General features: G+C 41.1%; 1 protein-coding gene and 1 long non-coding RNA gene across 18 annotated transcripts in view; one reads left to right on the plus strand and one right to left on the minus strand.

Moving 5' to 3' along the window:
• Positions 1-16,082, plus strand: part of ARHGAP21 (Rho GTPase activating protein 21) — a 239,276-nt gene that overhangs the window by 80,547 nt on the left and 142,647 nt on the right. The gene's annotated exons all lie outside the window — the stretch shown is intronic.
• Positions 11,467-16,016, minus strand: LOC120397024. Its single transcript, XR_005593624.1, has 3 exons — positions 15,957-16,016; positions 14,100-14,142; positions 11,467-11,485 (listed from the first exon to the last, which is right to left on the minus strand). It is a non-coding gene; the product is annotated as an uncharacterized LOC120397024 (long non-coding RNA).

Consider the following 16,082-nt stretch of genomic DNA (forward strand, 5'->3'; position numbering starts at 1 on the left):
ACTGATAGAATTTTAAAATACTGGCAAAGAGGGATGCTAGCAGGGGGGAAACTTACTGCAGCTGCTAAAAATCTTTGCTGAAATATGGCCTATTGCACGTGATGAACATGGAGGAAAAATGCTAATTCTTTCTCACTGCAGCATTTATTACGTAACTCTCCTGCCTCCTCCACTCTTGGCGTCTTTTTGCAGTAACTTCACTTCTAGAAAGACTTTTCCAAAATCTTCCTCCAGGTTTTCTCAGAACTTGGACTGGCTATGATGTGTGTGATCTGGAAATGTAAACTTTTACCACCTAGCAATAGTTGCTAAGAGGGAGATGGTTTCTAGCCTCCTGTCTGCATAGGCCGTTAAATAGATACAGAAGGTTTCCAAAGAACTTATGCACCCAAACCTTTAGCTTTTTCCTCCTCCTCTAAACTTTTCCCAGAAGCACTTGTGACGGCTTTGACAAAAAACACATGCATGCACCAAAACCCAAAAAGATAGCAGTAAGGGGCTATAATTCTTGCAGTGACATGCTATCCTTCAGTCTAGTATACATGGCTGGATTTTTTTAGTACTAAAAACATTTTGTACCCAGAATTTTTCAGGGTGCTGTAGAATTATGCTTCCTGCCATATATCTGGACAGGCTTCTGTCAGAAAGACCTCAGCCATCATAATCTTGGTGCTTCTGACAAAGTGATGAATGGATGCTTGTCTGAACTCGGGTGTTGACTACCAATGTTCTCAAGTTTAGAAATCAGAATGGGGTATTTCAGTGTAGTAAGGCAGGCTACATCTATAATCTTGTGTACAAAGCTACAGCTACCATTCAGCTAAGCTTTTTTTCTTGGCTCTGAATCATAAATCTCTTCTTGACATACATTTTCATGGTCCCTGCTTTGATCCCATTGGTTCTCTTTCTCGTAGCTATGGCTTCTGCTAAACCACAGGGTGAATCTGTCCCTGCAGCTTTTCATGTTTAATATTTAGATAAAGCAGTCCTCAGCCAGGCACAGGGATTCTTCCCTAAGGCAATGCAAGGGAGATAGAAGAGAAATTGACCCCAGTCTTTTCCGTATCCTTTCCTGGAACTGGGCTTGGAGACAGCTAAACGTGGCCTGAACAGAGGATGCCATTTCTACAAGACTGATTCTTCATGTTTTCTTACCAGCTTCAAATAGGTTTCTTAGATGCCCTCTTTGTAGGCATATTGGGAAACTGAAATGCACATTCAGCAGATGTAGCTTTTGGTTTTAAAGTTTCTTGAGCCACTGTTGATTAAGTTTAATAATCTCTGTCTTTTCATTTCCTCTTAGTTCTTTACTTAAAACCTATTGGTCTTTACTGGTGCTGTTTAAATCTGAGAAAATATATTTTTTGTTTCAAAACTGTTTCAACCTATTCAGATAATAATCTTTCAAAAGCTAAAGTTTCTGTAGAGAACAAATTGGATGTGTTCTCTTTTTTCCATTTTCAAACCTGAAGGGAGAAGGGTAGATGCAAGGTAGACTTTCTTTAAAAGCATAAAAGGGAAAAGTAAGATGCATGGCTGCCTGTGGTAGTTGCTGAACAATTGTGGGTGTTGTCAGTCTGCTTGGCTGCTACAGCTGCATTTAACAATTTCCTTTTTTCCATATTTTTCAATTTATCAAAACCCTGAGACTTTTCTCATTCTCTGGCAACATGGCAGCCACAATCCTTCTGGCTATGGAGAACTGGACACCCTTTGGAGCCAGTCAGTACCACTTGATAATTTACTAGGGAGGCTGCTATTCAACAGTATGAAGGAGAAATTTGGGATAAGTAAAAAGATTTTATTAAAACTTTGTATATTTTGAGTCTCCAAGGTTGGTGACTGTTCTGCTATGTTTAAAACAGTATTGGAATTTAAGGTTCCCTGAGCTCAAAAAAGCCTTGTCACTATTGTTTGAATTTAAAAAAAATGTTCAGATACATACATGTTATGATTTGTCATAGCCAGAAGGCTGATACATTCAGATTCTTTTCTTTAATAGACAAAAAGAACAAATGAGAGATCCTCTCAGGATTTATTCTAGTGAGATTTCTCAAAATTATCTTTTTTTGCCTCCCCCATGCCTTTTTTCCTAAGAATGCATAATTTAGATCTACCAGAATATTTTTTAAGTATACTTAACAGTTCTTCCAATTTGCTATCTTGCTGACTTGACAGATGAGGGAGGAAGGGGAAAGTCCTTGTTCCTGAATCTCATCACTGCATAGCTCTGACAGTGTTGAGTACCATACGGACAAAAGCTGAGTCAGAGCAGAGAAGCAATCTGTGCTATAGGCAGGCATGGCCCAGTTCAGGATTTTAGACTGCATGATCAACCACAACTGGAGTTTGATATGTAACCTGTATTGTGCTTGGAGCGGTCAGGTTTGTCTATTCACTATATTTAATTGTTTATGAAGAGAGGATTTTATAATTATTTTGTCAAAAAGAAAAAGCTCCAAACAACCTTCCCCTCCCCATTCCCCAAGAATCCTGTTAGAAACATCTATAAAGCAAGGTTTACCTTTTAACCATAGAGTAATCCTTTGTAAATGGTAAATTGTTGTGTATTGCATTTGCTTTCACTATAACTACTTGATATATAAATTTTTTAATTCTTAAAGTACTGACTGTAAACTGTCCCTGCAGAGGCTTCAATGTTGAAGGTTTAACTTTGTAAATTGCAGGAAAGAATACAGCATGTAATGGCTAGCTCAAGAAAGAGGGGAAATACAAAACAAACCCACTCCCTATCAAAAAAACATTTTTTAAATCAATCTTTCTTTAATTTACTATTCTAATATGATTCTAAACTTCCTTGATTATTTTGATAAAGGGAAGCGTTGCTCTCATTTGTGATAGAAGTGCTTGTCATTACAAGATGAAGTTCAGATACACAGAACTATGCTTTAAAAGCACATAAGCTAAAATAAATGAACTCCCCCAGGAGACTGTCTAGTTTGTAATAGGGACAGCATGGAGCCTAATAGTGTTCTTTATGGCAGAACTGAAGAGAAGCCATAGATTGAGTTTTAGAAGATAGGTTTGTTTATAAAGAGTACAATTTTTCATTATTTAAAATACTGCTATCCAGCTGTCATAATATTTTCAGAACAGTCTATATTTTACTTTGATTATGCCTAACAAACTTTATGCAAGCCACTGAAAATAGGACTCTAGGTAATGCACATATTTCACAATCATTCCTATATAATGTGGGGGAAATTGCTATTTGTTTGTATAAACCTATAACTTAACTTTCTAGATACCTTGCTGGTTCAAAAATAACTCCCAGGCTTCACTAGCCCCTTTCAACTCTTTTCTTAAACTATAAACAGTCTTAAACACCTTATTTATACTGATACTTTTTAACTAAGCAAATATATTGTTGCATGTTAATTAAATCACTTGTTTTTTTGTTAACTGATACAGATTTGGGCAATAGCTGTCAACATCTCTGTTTCTGTGCTAATGTATTTTTAAAGTCAGATCTATTGAAAACTTTTAATTGCAATTAGCTTGATTAGTTGCAGTTGAAAATGTAATTTTGTTGCTTGCTCTTCTACCTCTCCAATACTACCTTTTTTACTAGTTTTATTTATTTATTTAAGAAGCTGCATCATAGCTGGGCTTTTTGCCAGGACACTGAGTTTTCTCAGGAGATTGTCCTTCATATTGTGGGGAATTTCAAGGAAGGGGAAACTTCAAGCCTTATGGTTTCAAAGAGACTTGAGCAAAAAACTAATGTTTACATTATGGAGTAATGGACTCTAGGTGCTCAAAGTAACAAGAAATGACAAATGTTTCTATTAAGGTAAAATATACACATAAATGGGCCTCTTTTCTCTTTGGTTCTCATTATATTCCCTACAGTGTCTCATTACATTTCTGAATCTGTTTTGATTTCTAATCTAGTTTGCTCAGAGGAGGCAAGAAATTACCTGATTAGAGTTCAGTATGAAACACAAATCAAAGCTGATAACTGCTACCTGTATTCCAGGAATCAAGAAGACTAAAGAAAAGGGATGAGATTGTCCCCCATGATTTATTTAAACATTCAGACTAAATCATAGGTTGATATTAATATGTACAAACTGTGTGGGGATGAGTTTTTATGACTGTCAATAGAGAAAAGTAAACAGAATAAAGCAAGCAGGGATTCACATAGCTGATAAAAAGCTAGAATCAGATTAAGATTAATTTATTGCCCTATCTTGCAATATTTTTCTAAAGCAAATTAGGCCTCTATTTTGAAATTTGAAGTAAGATGCTTCTAGTAATTAAGCATAACTAATGTATGTATTTTAGTTGAGAAATACTGCTGAAATGCCTTGTCTTGCTAACTTTATTTAAAAAAAAATATGGAGGAATGCTGCATAGCTTTTCCCATAATTAAAATCCCTTTGTCAGTGGTGCACTTGTTTAATAGCTTTTCTATGGGCCTTCATGTTTGTTTATGGGTAAATAGTCTTTTCCTATGGATTTGGATGGTCCCAACTACAGCTAACGCTATACAGTATGTGTGGCAGATGCTTGGGACCACCTACCGCCAGACCGAGACCTACACCCCCTGTACATTATGGAACCAACCTCTGCTCAAGCTCCCTACTTCATAGTGTTGAAGGAGGGTGCAGGTGGGAAAGGAAATGGATGGGGCAGGGTTAGTCTGCTGGAGCTGTGGCTGCATGTATCTACCAGCTATTCCTCCCACACCCTGTGAATGGGGAGCACAACACTAGTTTGAGCTACTGTAGCCTCCATGAACAGTTCTGCAGTTTAGTGTGATTCCATTGCCCTTGACCCCAGTAGAACTCCAGAGCAGTTCCTAATTACATGAGCTGTGTGGGCTGTAGGTTTGCACCCTCTGGGGAAAAATAGTATTTTTGTTCTGAATAGTCACTTAATATATTTTCGAGAGAAAAAGAAGCTTGTTAGGTTAGTAGTAAGTATATGCAATTACTCATTAATGTAATGGAAGAGACATTTGACCCCTGAAGGCCCCTTTTTCTATTACAACACCTAGAGGGTTTTTTTCAAGGCAGGAAAATACACTAATATGAGAAAGGCAAAGGATATTTTCTGCTCAGTACTGGGTGTCTAAGATTTTAAGAACAAGCATTATGGTCTTATCAAAAATGAAAGTTAGTGTAAGTGGGAACTACTGGGTCTTATATGGAGCTGTAATTGTTTTGACTTTTGTTAGGTTGTGTATTCTGACTATATACTGTATGTGTGTATTAAAAAGTTATATTTTAAATTATGTAATGTTTGACACTAAGATGTAAACCTATAGGGACAAATCCTTCGCTGATGTAAATCCATGTTGTTCCTCTGACTTCAGTGGGTTAGGGTTTTCACTGCAAGCCCTGTGGGATGATGATGACAGTGTGTTTCACAGGGTGCCACCTATATCTTCACTTGAATGCTGTCACATCTCATTTTTAATTTAACGTAAGATTATGCCAAAACAAATTAAGCATTTTTTCTTTCACTTTTTTTCTTCTTTATTGGGCCACATTTTGGCTTCTCTCCCACCCTTTCTTAAAATCACCTCATGTCTCACTGTGTGCTGAGATCTCCTGCTGCTCCTTTCTTGCATCATGTCTGACTACATCCATCTCCAGGGAGATGGGTAGTTTCAACAGTGGGAGATGCACAGACTGCTTTAAAACTTCCACATGATTGCAAAATTTAAGGATTAGTTAAGGGGGGGGTAGCAGATGGCAAGCTTATATCATGTGGGAGATTTGTCTTGTAGAAACAGATTTACATGCAAGCCTATTTGTTTTGTATGCATCTCCAAATTGTTCCATCAGTATAATAGATTATTAATCCCAATGTTAACAGATTCCAGTCTTTCTGACAGGACTAATAATTCCCAATCTGTTTTTTGAGGACTTAGCTTTATCTTCTGAAAATTATTTTAAAATTCACAATGAACTGTGAATGTTACAGGGAATCAGTGTACATAGACTTGAAGTATCAGAAACAAACTTCAGTAGAGTGAAGTGTAACTTAAAGAAGCTTTCTTTCTCTTTTGGCAAATGTGTGGAAAATAACAGCATAAACTATACCTTTACTCAGTAACCTAACTTGGTCCTTTCTTTAACATGGAGGTGGAGGAATTGTTCCTCCGTGGTGTGTGTGTGTTTTTTTTTTTGTTTTTTTTTTAATGGAGCTTTGAGGATACATAATTTCCTCAGCCTTTTAAGATGCATACATACCTTTTGAAGGTGATTCTATCCACTTTCTGGCAAAGGAACTGCACAGACCAAGTATTTGTGAGTTGATCAATACCTTTTCTATAGTTGATCACGGGGGTTGTTTTTGAATAAAGTAAGGCTCTCATTTTCCTCGCTCTCTTCACAAACATTCAAGAGACCATGAATTGAATCCCATAGTAGTGAAGAAGACAGCCCCCACTAGGCCATGAGTCTCCTGATATAACAGCTTTTATTAATTTATTGAGGAGCAGAGCTTCTGAATGTTTCCATCAAGAATGGAATTCTTCACTGTAGCTAATCACATGGTTTCATTGTAAAGAATAGGCCTGACTATTTGAATGGGTGGAGTTAGAGGTCTTTCTAGTACTGTATATGCAGAAGTAGGTATATAAAGAAGTAGGTATATAAAGGAGGCTTGCTATGCTTGTATTATAGGTTGGACTAATGCATAAAGTGGCGTGGCTTTTTAGTGTAAAACAGATTGACAATATAATAGTTCTGTTCATTGTCCTGGGTTTTCTTTATATGAAAAGTACTGCAGTTCCCTCTGCTTCCAAATATTGTAAAGTAATTTTGGGGAAAGAGAATGAAAACAGTGCAGCAGCCTAACTATCACATTGCATACTAGCTTCAGAATGTAGAAATGCTGCAGAGATTGCTGCACTGCAGGGATACTCTTCTTTAGGAGAGTCTGTTAACATTAAAAAAGCTTTACCAAATTAATCATTTCTCAGTTAATCTAAAGGATAACAAAATAACCGGGGTGACTAAATTCCTTTTGGGAGTGACTGCAGGTTGATGGCTATTTGGCAATTTTTACATTTTGCATTGGATATTTTCATACAGTATTCATATGTTTGCATTCTACCTCCCTTCTCTTCCCCAGGAAAACTATGCATAAGGCATTTTCATCTTTCACTAGTTGTGCAGTGATTTTTTGTATTGTATTTGATTTAGAATTTTTTAAAAGAGGTACAAAATTATTCATTAAAGGAAACAGTTGATGGTTGAATTCCCTGTCGATGGATTTGTGTGGGGGCAGTTGTGGGTCTAGGTGTTAGCTTTCTTGTTGTCTCAGACATTATAAAACTAAGGGAATAAGACTGTTGTCAACATTTGGCTTTTTGTGGAATGTTTAGGTTTGAAATGGAAAACTTTTCTATAAAATCTGTTATGTAGTTTATTATTCTGAAAGCTGTCTCTTTAGGAGCCAGGCCAATCTTTTGAAGGTGGAATCTAAAAAGCTGAAATAGTGGCTCAAAGAATAGCAATCAAAGATGGCCTCATGGTTAGGGTGTTAGCTTGGACTTGAGACACAGGTTCTCTTCCCTGCTCCATCACAGACTTTGTGACCTCATACAAGTCACTAAGGCCTGGTCTATATGCTGGTTTAACTAAATTGTTGCAACTTTGCATGTTTAATTTTACAGGTACAATTTATTTGTGTATACAAACCTTTGTCTGTGTGGTGTGTCAATTTCCTATTACTAGGTCAAAGATGCTGCCTTGTTTTCCTCTTTTGGGTAAGGAGTTGCAGTGAGGTACGGTCTACTTCTGGCAGTGCAGCCAGTTGGGAGACATCTGGGCTCTACTGCTGGCTCAGTGTAAATCATTGTGGCAAGGCATAGCCTCAAACTATGATGAGATTGGCAGGCACAGAAACCGTGCTTGTACTGCTGGCATCACTTGCTATTTAGTCTGAAGGTGGTTTTGCCTGTGGTTAATGAAGTGGAGTTACTCTCTGAAGGCCAGGTGTTATGCTGTACATTACTTCTGATTAGTGCTTGTGCAAACTTGTCTCAGGTGTGTAACAAAGTGTGTACTGTAATGGGCTCTGATTAGAGTATAGTGAGAGATGGAACGTAATGGATAGCCTGGCCCTATCTCTCAAAGACCTGGTCATTTCAAGTAGGGAAGCAGAGAGCCTGTCTATCTCTTTCATACCTTCTTGGCAGCCATTTCACCTAGGAGCATTAATAAGTCTTTTTCAGCACTTATAGGAAGTGGAGTGGGGCATGGAAGAGCTGTGTGGGAGAGTGTGGATCCTCTAGCTGTCCCTCTGGCACTGGAAGAGAGCTGGCAAGGCAGTGACTGGCAGCCCCTCTAGGCAAATCATTCTTTATTATTTCTGTTGAGCCACTGGGAAAGCTTTTTAAACTCCTCCTCTGAGGGTTTGATCCCTTTTCCTTCTTCCCTTCCAAGTCTTGTTGCTGGAAACCTCTCTTTTGTCACTGAGAATCCCCATCATGCAGTGATGTTACCTGTTGGTAACAAGTACAGCCTTTATTACTGAAGAAGGAATGTAACCAACTTAAGCTCACATCTGACAAATGTTGCTGTTGATATGCCGCCAGTCCTGCAGATGTTTCCTTTCTTTCCAATTTGAAGAGGATGTAGCTGTTAAAGAATGGAGGCCTCTGTTAATTAAGCTATAATAAAACACGGAAGCCCTTAATTTCTTTTTGTTTTGAATTTTTTCTGACCAGAATTAGATGGAATTTTAATATTTTTAGTACTGTGGTCTGGCATTGTTCTGTAAAGGGACACATTAATGGCAAGACATAAACAGAACTGCAAAAGATATTTTGTTGTGGAGGATAGGTCCATCAATGGCAATTGCCAAGGTGGTCAGGGGTGCAACTCAATGCTCTGGTTTCAGAGTAGCAGCCGTGTTAGTCTGTATCCGCAAAAAAAAAAAACAAAAAAAAACAGGAGTACTTGTGGCACCTTAAAGACTAACAAATTTATTTAAGCATGAGCTTTCGTGAACTACAGCTCACTTCTTCGGATGCATAGAATGGAACACACAGACGGGATATTTATACATACAGAGAACATGAAAAGGTGGAAGTATGCATACCAACAGGCAGAGTCTAATCAATTGAGATGAGCTATCCTTAGCAGGAGGAAAAAGTTTTTTTCCTCCGATAGCTCATCTCAATTGATTAGACTCTGCCTGTTGGTATGCATACTTCCACCTTTTCATGTTCTCTGTATGTATAAATATCCCGTCTGTGTGTTCCATTCTATGCATCCGAAGAAGTGAGCTGTAGTTCACGAAAGCTCATGCTTAAATAAATTTGTTAGTCTTTAAGGTGCCACAAGTACTCCTGGTTTTTGTTTTTTTTTTCAATGCTCTGGGTGTCTCTAAATTTCTAACTGCCAGAAGCTGGGACTGGACTACAGGGGATGGATCACTTGATAAATGGCCCTGTTCTGTTCATTCCCTCTGAAGCATCTGGCGCTGGCCACTGTCTGATGGCAGTATACTGGGCTAGATGGATCATTGGCCTGATTCAGTATGTGTTGGGATCAAGGAGACGCGGAGTCAAGAGGTTTGTTAAGCAGGCGTCCCGAGCTCTCTTGAGCTGGGTTTTTATTAGTAATTAGATCAAAGAGCATGAGATCATAGTTACTTGTAACATATTGATTGGTTCCCCCACAGCCATCTCCCTTTGTGCAATATATCATGAATGGTGAAGAGACTACGTGAGCTATTAGAGAGGCTACGTGCGCTATTGCCTAGTCTATGCTTAATCAATAACCTGAGCATTGCTTTACCTTAAGCCAGGAGTAAATGTAATAAACACGTGTGTGGTTTGCCAGCACAGCATGTTTTCACTACATCTCCCCCTTTTTGTTTTTAAGCAATTTGCAGGCATAATGAATGCTCTGTTTTGTATTAAGTCGTTGCCAAGGGCAGCCGTGGACAAATAGGCTAATAAGTGAAGGAATACACTGTAATATGCAGCAACAAACTATTAATCCTGCAGCTATAACAATAACATATGCAAACATTTGCTTTAGCCAGGATAGGTCTGGCAGCCATCCAGTAAGCCAGTCCCAGAATCCTGAAAAACCAACATCCATAGTAACTTCTTTTGTTAAATTATGTAGTTTTACAATTTGGTTGTCCACTGCTTTTTCATTATTGCTTAGGTTAAAGCAACACATACCATCCAATTTTTCACACCCATAATGATGTTGCATTAAAAGATAATCTATGGCCGCTCTGTTTTGCAAAAGTCCATGTCTTAATTCGCCCTGTTCCTCATTTAACAAGGCTAGAGCTTTAGAAGTTGTATTTAAGGCTTTTACTGCCGAGCAGGCTAAGGCGTTAATATTTTTACTGTTTCGTGCCGCCAGACCGGGCACCCCAACCAGGGATACGCCAGCGACATATTCGCCTTGCTAATTAGGGCGTGACTATTACAGCTTTCATCAAGGAATACACTTCGTTTTGTCTTAGTAAGTGGTGTACCCTTAGCTTCCTTTTGAGGCAAAACCAAAGACAGCCTACTAAGACAGCATGGAGTTTCATGACTGATGTTGGCTGGAATGTAGTTAAAGGTATATCCGGGGCAGGACCAGAACCAGCCCCTTGGCAATTGTAGGTACTCATACATATATGATATATTAACCATACTTGAGCAATTGAAGTTCCCTTTTGGGAATTGAATACAAGTCTTTTTGGTACAATTAACCATTCTAGCACAACTAACATTAAAACTAGCAACATGCGGTGTTAACAGGGTAACGGCAAAACGTGGTTTGTGCGTTAGTCGATCTCCCCAATTATGGTACCCGGGGTACCCTAAGGCCCTAAGGGTAGAATTTTGTTCTAGAGAATTATAAAACCATGTATCATTGTTGATGTCTTTGGGATTATGGCATACTGGTATTAGGCAAGATCCTAGCACCTCCCCCACCGCCCTCTGCTCCGTTAAGCAGAAGGTACTTTGGTTTAAAGTCTTTGCAAATACCTCCCATATATTAAGATGAACCCCCCCAGTCACTATCGGCCCCCCTTCCGTAGGGACAGTAGTTAAACTGAAAATAAGTATCGTTAACAAAAGTACAGAATTGGCATTTAAGGAGGCTATTAATGCCATCATATAGTTCTCTGCCGTTTTCTCTTGTCCTGTTTTTTCCAACAGTTGTTCAGCCTGATTAGCTAGGTTCTTTACTTGGCCCCATGTGACAGGTGCATTTCGTTGGCCCCCTCGTTGTCGGCCCGTTGTCACTTTTCCTTGTTCATCATATAAGTGTATGTTGAAGTCAGGGATGGGGTTGCTCAGTCCCTGATGCCACGCCATCCTTGTATGGTCGTGCAGGGACCCAGAGCGGGCCGCTTGGTGTTGATACAGCTGCGTACCCGCGCCCCCAGGTGATTAGGGGCACAGGTCCGCTCCACTCCGGGCCAGGTAGCTGACGATAGGTTACCTTTGGAGCAGGAAGAACTCTGATAATGCCGTTGTGCCCTGGTGAAAAATTGAGAATTGAAAGGTAATAGATTTAAATGATTGAGTGTAAACAGTACTTGAGCCAGCCATTCTTCCTTTTCTGTCAGGCTGCCGGGGACAATTCCCCCTTTTTGTTTTTGCCGCAGGAGAGCAGTTTTTAATGTGCGATTAGCTCGTTCTACAATGGCTTGTCCTTGGGAATTGTATGGGATGCCAAAGGTATGCGTGATTCCCATCGCGTGCAGAACGCTGCCATCGCTGAAGAGCAATAGGCTGGGCCGTTGTCAGTTTTTAAAGCTGATGGCTTTCCCATCACTGCAAAGGAACGAATGAGGTGATTACAGACATGTTTTGCCTTTTCCCCTTTTTGTGGCGTTGCCCATATATATTCAGAATAAGTGTCTATGACTACATGCAAATAGGACCAGGGAGCTAATGGTGGGAACCGAGTGACGTCCATTTGCCACAATTGGTTTGCACCTAGCCCCCGAGGATTTACCCCGATAGCGGGGCCTGCGAGGTTTCCAGTGCACTCAGGGCACTGCTGAATAACCGCTTGTGCATCAGATAGTGGTATGGAAAATTGCTTGGCCAATGCCCTAGCATTTTGGTGATGTAAGGAGTGACTTTCCATAGGAGAGCAGGGGAAAGCCTTTAAGGCGTTATCAGCATAGGCATTGCCTTGTAGATTTCTCCGGGAAAGGCTGATGACTTCTAACATGTGCAATAAAAATAGATGTCATGTGACGTAATATCAGTTGTAGGGAAAGAAATAAACCAAGCAAATTATTATCCAAAGATGCAGTAACACAACTAGAAGCAATATTACTAACAACATTTGCAGCATACAAACTGTCTGTTATGAGGTTAACCGGTTGATCAGAAAATGTGTTAAAGGCAAGAATTAACGCAGCTAGCTCCGCACGCCGAGGAGAGCGCTATGTAAGGTAAACTGGGATTTCCACTGGTCATTTTTCTTCCAAGCGACCACCCTCTAGAGGCCACCATCGGTGAAAATGGTAAGAGCTTCTTGTATGGGAACGGAGATACCAAGTAAAATACTTTCAGTGGAATATGCTGAGCAACTTGGAGACGAGGATCCTTGGGAGTATGGTGTTACGGACCCAACATAATTGGCTAGGGCTATTTGCACCTCCTCCGAGTGCATACATGCAACTTCCCAGGTGGCGATGGGGATGGGGATAATAATGTTTACTAAATCCATGGCAAACAAGTTTAGTGCTCATGCGTCCTTTAGTGATTAATTGAGCAAACATTCCAGACAATGGGACGAGTGTGTTTTTGTGTGTGTGTGGTAAATACATCCACTCGAGGATAAATTCTCTCTCACTTGTATGTTGAAGTAATGCCCCATGAATTGCTTAGTGTCCCCAAGAATGATTAAGGACGGGGCACGTCAGGTACTGCTCTATCTACCCATCTGTCTGCCATGGCTTCGTTGACCTTATGCACTACCTCCTGTTGTTCGTTGTTAGTGATATTATGTCTCCCGGTTGCTTTCCTAATTTTAGGGCATTAAACAGTGGAGTTAGCATAGATGTGGGAATCTTGTAATACGGTCTTATCCAATTTATGGATCCCAGAATTTGCTGAAGTACTACATATGTTAATTTTTTTGGCAAGGTAAGTTTTGGAAGTATGGGCATGGAGTATGCTGCAAGCATTTTATGACCTAAATATTGAAAAGGTTCGGCTTCCTGTATTTTTTCCGGGGCTACTACCAGACCCGATTGACATAAGATATCAGTTAACTCACTTTTCCATGTGGTGGGTAGGGGCTATTAAGATATCATCCATATAATGGTATACAAGTAGCTTTTTGAACTTATTTCTGAAAGGCTGAAGAGCAGTATTTACAAAATACTGACACATGGTAGGGCTATTTAACATGCCCTGGGGTAACACTTTCCAATGATAACGTGTTGTGGGTTGGGCGTTGTTCAGGACTGGCACTGTGAATGCAAAATACTTTCTATCCTTTTCCTGTAACGGTATTGTAAAGAAACAATCCTTTAAATCAATTATTGCTACCTGGTAGTCATAAGGGATTAAATTTGGATTGGGGAGGCCACACTGCAGGGGGCCCATAGGTTCTAGTATTTTATTAATTTCCCTCAAATCGTGAAGGAGCCTCCATTTTCCTGATTTTTTCTTAATTACAAAAACAGGAGTACTGTACGGGCTTGTAGTATGCTCAATGTGGCCATCTTTTAATTGTTGCTCAACTAATTGCTGCAAAGCTTCTAATTTGTCTTTAGGTAATGGCCATTGTTCTACCCAGACTGGTTTATCAGTTTTCCACTGTAACGGAAGAGCCTGAGGCTTACTCATCTTCCAAAACCAGTTTTGCCCCTATCTGTTCTAACAAATCTCTTCCCCAAATGTTAAACTGTAAAGGCAATATGCAGGGTTGAATATATGCTATTATGGGGCCTTGTTCCTGGGATTTTACCGGTAACCATTGAGAGCTCTTTTTAGATGCTTGGCTTCCTCCTACCAGGGGCTATCTCAGAGGGCCATTTAGGTTCCCAATCCTTTTCAGCTATGACAGAAACATCCGCCCCTGTGTCCAACAAACCGGTCAGCCACTTACCTTGGAGGTTATACTTACGTTGAGGTTTGTGCAGGGATATTCGGTGTACCAACGCCGCCACCTGTGGGTGAAAGGAAGAGTCGCTGTCGCCTTCAGTGCGGGTGGATCCAAAACCTCCTGTAGGTGTTACCTGTGATTTTTCTCCAGGGAGCTCATATGGCAACAGTATCAGTTGTGCCCAGGAGTCCCCTTGTCTTAAAGTAAAAGGCAGGTGACTCCAATACTGAACATATATTTTTCCCTGATAATCAGCATCAATCACTCCTGGAACTACCATAATTCCTTGTTTACTTGCTGATGACCGAGGGAGTATAATGCCCACCGTCCCTTCAGGAAGGGGCCCTTTTAGTTGAGTAGGCATTAAAAGAACTTCCCCCGGTAAGAATGAGGATTTTTCTTCTTGATTATACAAGTCTATTCCAGCACTGCCGGTCGTTGCTGGTTGCGCTCTAATCAATTCTTCCGCCCCCGTTGTTTTTCCGGGGCCCGGGGAGGGCCCGTTCACTGGTTTCCCTGCCCTAGTCCTGATCGACATTGATTTGCCCAATGATACCCCTTGTTGCATTTAGGACATTTTTTGGAGGGCCTACCCCCTTCCTGGGGCCTTCCTTTATGTGCTCCTCTCCGGTGCCCTACACTGGCTTTTAAAGTGTCCCGGTTTTTTGCAATTAAAACAATTTCCTGCTGGTTTATTACCTTGTCTTATAGCCCCCGCCAAAAGAGCCATAGCATGGGTTTGACTACCGACATCCGCGCAAGCCTGAATCATGTCCGCTAAAGTGTACGAGGGGCGATGTATTATAGATTGCAGTACCTTCTTGCAATCAGCATTAGCCTGCTCATAGGCCAGTCGCTGTAAAAGCTCTGTCTGTGCCTCCTCGTTATCGACCTGCCGCTGTACTGCTTCCTTGAGCCTATCTATGAACTGCGGATACGGCTCTGTAGGCTGCTGCCGGGTGGCTGTGAAAGACCTAGTCGGTTTCCCACTTACGGAACCCTTCTGAAAGCTCTCATAACACTAAGTTTAGTACGAATATATGCATCTGGGTCTAACTCCAACTGTCCCTCTATAGTGCTAAATTGGCCTGCTCCATAAATCTGGTCAGGCGTGGCAGCTGGGGTTGAGTATCCCACAGCAGCTAACCTAAACTCACTGTCCCACACCATATACTGGGCGGGGGTCAGCACCATACGAAATAAGTCTTTCCAATCTTGTGGAGCCATAATGTAGCCATTTCCAATTCCTTCTAAGATGCCTGCCACGAAATTAGACCTAATGCCTGTCTCCGTGATAGCTTTTCTCACTTCCTCAGTACTGTATACGGTGGCGCCGTCCACTGTCTGACGGCATCGCCCTGTGCATCGACTCCTGCCGCTATAGGCATTAGCATGGGCAACTCCTCCCACTGATGTTCTTCCTCCAAATTCAATTCCCCGCCTCACGCGCCAACGCAACGCAGCCCCCACGATTCCCGAAACAAGGCTGATCAGTTCCTTTATCAACGGGGATCCGAGGGCCGCTGCCCGTATCCGACACCGCAGGCGCTGGTGGTAGCAGGCGGTGTCATCAGCGAGAAGCGGGCGGCAGTGAGAGACGCCTGTGGCCCCAGTTTTCCCACTGCCTCAGTACAGCGCTGCCACATGAGCAGGTGCTGTACTGCTGCTCGGTTTCTCAAAGAGCTGTGTTCCTATCTTTTGCCAATCTTCTTGCTGCAGGGACCCCTCTTCGGGATACCAGGGGCATTGACATTCTATTTCCTTAACAAAATCCTCTACATGCCGCAGCGTAACCGCTGGGCAACCGCTCCTCAATGAGCTTAAATAATTCCTTAGCATGAGCCTTTTGTGGCACTGATAAATCGCTCCCATACTCACGAGTGGCTGTTTCCAGCGGGTGCACCTAGACTATTCCAGTCGGATGAGCAGGGGTCCTCGGATCCGTGAATCACGTCGGGTCACCAGATGTTGGGATCAAGGAGACGCGGAGTCAAGAGGTTTGTT

The sequence above is a fragment of the Mauremys reevesii genome, linkage group 2, assembly GCF_016161935.1.
Source record: "Mauremys reevesii isolate NIE-2019 linkage group 2, ASM1616193v1, whole genome shotgun sequence".
Taxonomy (NCBI): Eukaryota; Metazoa; Chordata; order Testudines; family Geoemydidae; genus Mauremys; species Mauremys reevesii.